The sequence below is a fragment of the Quercus lobata genome, chromosome 2, assembly GCF_001633185.2.
Source record: "Quercus lobata isolate SW786 chromosome 2, ValleyOak3.0 Primary Assembly, whole genome shotgun sequence".
In the NCBI taxonomy this organism is placed as follows: domain Eukaryota; kingdom Viridiplantae; phylum Streptophyta; class Magnoliopsida; order Fagales; family Fagaceae; genus Quercus; species Quercus lobata.
The window spans coordinates 49,642,077-49,649,914 of record NC_044905.1 but is presented as its reverse complement, the minus strand read 5'-3'; positions in this window follow the sequence as shown (position 1 = coordinate 49,649,914).

Here is a 7,838-nt window from a genome sequence, read left to right as displayed (position 1 = left end):
ATCACCGCCACTGTTCCTTGGTGGTTGGTCAACTATTCTCAATTAAGCCAAAACACTCATTTCTTCCTCCATTTAGTCTTACTCCTTTACCAAAAAAAAAAAAAAATTTCGGTGTGATTGACCCATGGTTTAATTGGGTGGATATAGCTGTAAATATAAGTATAACATTTGATTTGCTTCAAATTTCTTGTGTAGAATTGTCAAGGTCAAAAGAAAAGAATTATTTTGGGAAGTTTGGCTTCAAATGGGAACTGAGAATATAGAAATCGAATTCAAAAAATTAAAAATCCAAACCCAGATCTACTCATTGAGTAGTTTAACCAAATCTAAAAAGATTCCTCTCTACCAAAAATCCAAAGTTCCTTAAACCCATCATCTTGAGCAACTCAAAGAACGTAAATAGACATGATCTTCCAATAAAATAATGAAAAGAAAAGAAAAGAAAATTTTGTTGTATAATAAGCAAAATTATATTTTATTTTAAAATAATTAAAGAAAAGAAAAAATAACGACGTGGTTTTTTCAATATTTAAATTGCTTAGGCGGCATTAGTGGAATACCAAATAACAAATTTTATTATTATTTTAATGAAGATGTAGGCAGCCTATGTTCCAATTTTGTACTTTGTTTGCCATTAGGACCATTTTTTGTTAGTGAGATAATGGTACAGACCAAAATAGAACGAGTTTTTCATTTTGAAACTAAAAGTGATAAAATAGAAAGGTATAAACCAAAATAGAAATGAAGTCAAAATGTAGCGACCAAAAGTCATTTTAAGATATTGGGAAAAATTTACAAGACTTCATGCTTAAATTGATGTGTTTGCCACTTATAAGCAAAAGTCATTTTAAGATACTGGAAAAAAAATTTATTGCCATTTAGAGAAAACGTTTCTTTTTTATCTTTATTTTAGTCCTTTATTTTATATCTATTAAAGGAGTACAAATTATATGTATTATTTTTTGTGTTCTACTTTATATTCCACCGATCACAACTTGCTATGGTGGGTTCCAGTTAGCTCAATTGGTAAAGTCTTTGATAATTGTATAAGAGATCTGAAATTCAATTCCCACCTATACCAAAAACTGATTGGTGTCTTGGTTTGATGATAAAGAGTGATCATCAAGAGCGAACGCCATAGGTTGAAACTCTCTAAATAAAAAAAATCACAACTTGCTATGTATTTGTTTAACTTTCTTTATAAAATAGCCAAAGTTTAAAATAGAAAAAAATAAGAGTAATGCTAAAGAAACAAACTATTTTACAAAAAAATTTACAAACTGCTAATATGATAGGTGATTATTGGTAAATGAAAAAATGAGGTTAATGGTGGGCCTAAATGAAAATGAGTAAGAAGTTGGTCACAACATTAGTTTATAAAAATGTTGTAAAATAGTTTGCATTTATAGTATTACTCAAAAAATAAACACATAACAAATTGTGATTTATGGAACATAAAGTAGAACACAAAATATGATGCAGAGGATTTGTATTCTTATTAAAGTCCCTATATAAGAAAAAGAACATCCTACACCAACTTTCAATACTTTAAGAGATCTTACATATAAATTTTAGGAAAGTTCTTAATTTATGGTACGTTTGTATAAACTGCTAGAAAACGGTGTTTTAAGTTTAAATTTAAAATCTTTCTAAAAAAAAGGTTTAAATTAAAATAAGTGTTTGTAAAAAAGCTATGGGAAATTGTTGTTGCAAAATAGAGTTTTGTGTTTTCAAAACACTTTTTTAAACTCTCAAAAAGCCTAACCAAATGGACACTTATATTGCACTAATAATTAATGTAAGATTTATATTATAGACTAAAGAAATGTATATAATATAAGATTTACATTAATAGTCCAAAACAAATCTATAAGTGGATTGTAACAAATTTGCAGCCATGTTATCGTAAGTTTCACCCTTCAAGCACCTTCAGCCATGGCAACGACTTTATTTTCCATCCTTTGAGAACGTGTTGGGTTATTTACTTATTTTGTTTTCCTTTTTTGCTTCTTGATATGCCTCAAGCCAATTTTTATGGTAATGACGTGGCTGAATATATTCGCACGGATCCTGTTGGAGAAGACAAGAAAGGCTTTGGATCAGGAACTTCTAATGATTGAAGGCTACCTTCGACTAAAAACTTCCTGTGCAATGTACCTATAGTTTCACTGGCACTCAACATAGATACAATACTCTCCTTTCTCGTGTGTAATCTTGTATGGCCAAATCAGATATTTTCGGACAAAAATCTTCATCCAAAATAATGCTATAACGTTTTATGTCAAAATGTAAAATTCTTGTGCTACAACCATTGTGTAGGTACTCTAATCCTTGAGCAATGTCAACTATAATTTGGAAGAGTGAGTTCCGTTCCAATTGAAGATTTGTTCTCAAAGATCCTTGGTTATATATGAACTTGTCTAAAGATCTATTTGGCATGAATTCATAAACTAGAGCTCTTTTAGTTCTGTCATTACAGTAACCTAAAAAAGTGACTATATTAACATAGGAAATTCCACTAATGGTAACAACTTCATTAATAAATTCTTGTTCCAGACTTCGAGTAGCTTTCAACTCACTCATTACTTTAACTGCTACTAGACAACGATCCAGTAGTATACCTCTGTCTATACTACCATAGCCTCCTTTCAACTCACTTATTACTTTAACTGCTACTAGACGACCATCCAGTAGTAGTAGTACACCTTTGTATATACTACCATAGCCTCCTTGACCTAATTTGTTTCTAAATGAATTGGTGATTTTCTCAATCTCCGAAAAAGTATATTGATTGAGCGCAAGTGAGCCTTGATTTATTAAGAAAGCCTTGACATATTGATTGTCTTGTGTTCTTCTTGATCACTTTTATAATTGGGATTTGTTCTTTTCTAAAGCATGAAACTATATATATATATATATATATATAGTCCCAATGCCAGCCAAAACGCCTATACTAGAAAATTGACATTTAGTCATATCATTAATAACTATTACTTATAAAAAAAAAAAAAACAAACAAAGAGATATTGCTTTCCGTGAGTTCTAGTTAGTTCAACTAGAAAAGTCTTTTATGGTTTGAATAAGAGATCTAGGATTTAATCTCCATCTACACTAAAAATTAATTAGTTTCTTGGTCTAATGATAAAAAATTATTATCAGAAGCGAACGCTATAGATTGAAACTATCTCAAAAAAAAAAAAAATGATATTGCTTTCCATGTACCTGTCAATTCTTCTCAAAATTTGGACAAGAACACAGGAATCATAGAACTCTCACACTTTATGGAAATGAACTTCTATTTATTAAATTTAGTATTCTTTGTTACAAGGATCTTCTCTCAAAATGTTTATGCTCTCTTTCTTTTTGATATATTCTGTATTAGTCTTTTCTCTTTCTTCTTTCTTCTCTTTTCTATGAGCCATCTTCTTCTTTTTCGTTTTTTGTTCTTGTCTACCTGGATAACTTCTGATCTTATCGAGCTCTTCTTTCTTGGTTTTTCATCATGAACGGAGTCTTCTAGGGTTCCTTCTTACTGTTCAAGCGTCCACCTAGACAACTTCTAGTCTTATCGAGCTTTTATTTCTTGGTTTTTCATCATGAATGAAGACTTTTGTGGCTTTTCTTACTATTCAACTTTGTCTTTCAGCATTAAAAGCAGCGGAGGAATAAACCAAATGGAGAGAAAACAGTATTGTGTGTGCATGAACCTCAACTCAATGATTTATGACACTAAGCAAGATATGTGCCTTTTCTTAAGATATGTGCCTTTTGTGGCTTTTCTTACTATTCAAGTTTGTCTTTCAGCATTAAATGCGGTGGAGGAATAAACCAAACGGAGAGAAAACAGTATTGTGTGTGCATGAACCTCAACTCAATGATTTAGGACACTAAGCAAGATATGTGCCACAACCAATTTGTATCATGGGTTAATATTGATCCACAATGGGAAATTTGGACAAGAACACGTGAATCATAGGACTCTCACACTATATGGAAATGAACTTCTATTTATTGAATTTAGTATTCTTTGTTACAAGGATCTTCTCTCAAAATGTTTATGCTACCTTAGAAAAGTGTAACTTCTCTGGGATTTATCTCAGTAGCTCGGATATGCCTCGGATATGGTCTTAACCCTAGGCCTGGAAGGCCATTGGTTCGGACCAATGATCCGGGGACCTTCTTTTATTATCAGAATGGGCTAGCTAATGCTAGGTTTGTTTCCTCCGATTGGGCCAATGCTTAAAATAGGCCCAATGTTTATCCCATTATGATAAGGTCCAATATTCACCCCACTACAAGTATCCTATGTGGAGAACTAAGTAATTAGCTATTAAATTCCACAAAAGAGAATTAAGTCATTAGCTTGGAAACTACATGAAAGAATAGCTAATGAGATACACAATAAAATCTTACAACATTTTTATAATACTTATTTTTAATTGCACAATTTATTATTTTATTTTGACCTATGAGAGAGATTGACACCTTAAATATAGTCTAAAAATTATCCCAAATAACAGTTAAAATAGCCCAAAAAATAATAAAATTATGCCAAATAATAACAAATGAATAACATATTACCACAAAATGCATTCAAAAACAAAAAATAAAAACCCATATTTAGATGATTTTTCAATATTTTTTTTTTCATTTGCTTCAAATAAACTTATATTTATTTTATTAGTAATTGTTTATATTTCAAATATACAAACATTTTATATATATATATATATATATATATATATAAACTTGGTAAACTTACTTTTAATATGCATTTAGTTATACTTATTTGTAAATTGTTTACCATACGTTACAATAACTAGTTCAAGCATAATGTGGAGCACATGTTAGTATATGTAAAGCAAAGCATTCAATATATGTATATGTAGATGTTTGCGTATATTCTAAATGGAGATTAAATTCAAAGCAGTCTTGGTGTAAATGACTATTTTTATACCCTATGACACATCAGATTTTTACACGAAGAAAAATAGAGCATGACACACACTATAAATACTTGGAAATTAAAATCCAACTAAGCTGAAAGGTAAAACCCAATCTCACAATGCAAAGCCGTCGGAGATGGTGCCAACGACATAGCCAAAGTCTGACAAGTGCCACTGGATAGCATCAACGAGCTAAAATGTGTTACAGAGACTCTCTGTGCAATTTTGTTCATAATACCGTATGTTGTAGCCTCAAACACAAAGAAGTCCAAATTTTGAAACAATAAAATGCGTTAGGGTCATATTTTCTATGTTTTGACTTATCCTTTAACAAAACGCACTTCACTTGTAATTGGGTAGATCTAAGTTGGGTTTAATGTATCAAGAAGTGTGTTGCTCAAATATAAAAGTGGTATCATTAAAGACATGAAAGATTGATCCAAGAAACAAGTGAAAAAAAACAATTTCAATAATTCTCGACACTAGGGTCGACACTAACATCTATCAAGAATTAATGGTGAAGCTCGACACAAAGACACAGAGATTCAATTAGAGAACTCAAACACTATGTGAGAAGCTACTGCGTTTATGCACCTTAGGGTTTTGTAATCAAGTGCTTCCAGATCTTCAATGTGCTTTGAAGAACTTTGCAACCAATAACAATCAATCAATTGCTTGGAGTTAGTCACATACTAGGATCTGTGCATGCAAAGAAGTCTTCTACAATAGCAAGTCCAATTGGGGATTGGTGTAAAGGTTCAAATATAGGTTGGTATTTTGGAATAGTCTAAGGTAGTGGTAAGATTCCTTATACTTGTAATCACTTGTTCTCAATTAATGGATTTTTGAAAGTGATGACCTGAAATTCACCTGGTGGGGTTTTTTCCTTGCGAGAGGTTTTTCCCATTCGTTAACAAATCACCGTGTCATTAATTTCCGCTACATATTATTTAAGTTGGTGATTTGTTGGTGCCTCCATGAATTGAAAATAATTTGACATTATTAATCAACTTAGGTAATTGAATTAATCAACTGGGGTCATTCTATAACCCAACAAAATGTTCTATGGTTTGTGTTTGTGATGGCCCTAATGTTATGTTTAGACTGAGGGGGAGGGAGGGAGTGAGAGTCGAGTAGAGCAGAATTAGCCCAAAATTAACCTATTTTCAGTCAACTCTACTCTACTCCCCTCCACTCTCCCCCCTCCCTCCTCAATCCAAATAGGCCCTAAGTTTTGCATCTTCATGTTAACACAAGATCATGGGTTTTGTTAATGATCTTTTCTTTTAGCTCACAGTTTTCATAAAAATATTGATATTGTTTTGTGGGGATTGGATTGTGTTGGTTTTTGTTGAGTAAGGTGAAACTATCGATTTGGGTTTGTTATGTTATGGCTAGTAGGCTACCCATATATTTCGGTTGGTTTTCAGCTTATTTGGATTTTAATTTTTTTTATTATATTACATTAAGTATTTATTAGAATAGAGTTGTGTGTATCATACTCTTTTTTTCTTTTTTTCTTTTTTTTTTTTGCGCAAAAATCGGATGTGTCACATTGTTATTGGAGGGAGTAAAAGTAGACCCTATGATGGGTTTAATTTAATCTCTTGTACATAACCATAAATTCAGCAAATTGAACCACCAGATAGGTTGGAGAACAAAATTGGAAGCCTAAAAGTCTTTGGGTTCATGGTTTGTAAGTCAAGTCTCTTCACATAGTTTTTTGACCACGGTTGCCGTGTTTGTTCAATCCCTTCGGCTGGAAAAAGAACCAGTGAAATAGGACTCTTCACATGGTATATATATATATATATATATATATATATATATATATATATACACACACTATGGGAGCTACACGTTCACATCCAAGTGTTGATGAGTCACGACACCTAATCTGGACCAAATTACGCACAGCGCATTGAATACGCAAAGCTTTTTTAGTCATTATCTGATTAATTAATATAGCCTTTGCCACTTTGTCCGCTATTTTAATTTGATTCACGTTAAAGGTCTGTTTAAAATTCGTTTATTTTATTGAAATTAAAAAATTTTTGTTAAAAGTATTGTAGATGAAGGTAAAAGTTAACTGAAATAGTAAAGTAAAATTCATGAATAGTACTAAAAAGTACAATGAAACCTATAGATAGTAGCAAAAATAAGCAAAATAATAAAATAAGTTAGCAAAATTAATCAATCATGCCAATCGGACACTAAATGAGCACATTTTTGTTGGTCTTCCACTTTCATTTTATATATATATATATATATATATATGTGTGTGTGTGTGTGTGTGTGTCTTAGTTTGAACAATAGTAGAGTTTAGTAGACTGCAACTTGGTAGGGACATGATATTGGATGAGAAGAAAATGTATTTATTTTGTGTAGTGAAAGGCTTTCATGTAAACTCACTTTTATATTAATTAATGGATTTTATTAAAAAATAACTATAAAACCTGAACTATATTATTAGTTAGGTAAGGTTTGAAACATATTTGGTTTCTAACAATTCGAGTTTTCTACACTCGATTTTGCTCAGTGAATTTGCACTTGGAAATCGAGTGTCTGACACTCGATTTCCATACTCACTTAGAAATCAAGTGCCTCACACTCAATTTTCTCATAGCAAAATCGAGTCCTCTAGACTCAATTTGTTAGAAATGAAATTGGTTTCAAACCTTACCTAACTAATAATATAGTTTGGGTTTTATAGTTATTTTTTAATAAAATCCATTAATTAACCATAACTACACATGCAACAAAAATTGGTTGGGGCATGGAGTCTTAAAGAAGTTGTAATTAAGTCAACTAAACGTCCAATGTGATTCCTTCTCTCTCTTTCCACACAAATTTTTTTTGTTTTATTGGTTGGACGTTATGTTCACCTGTTAA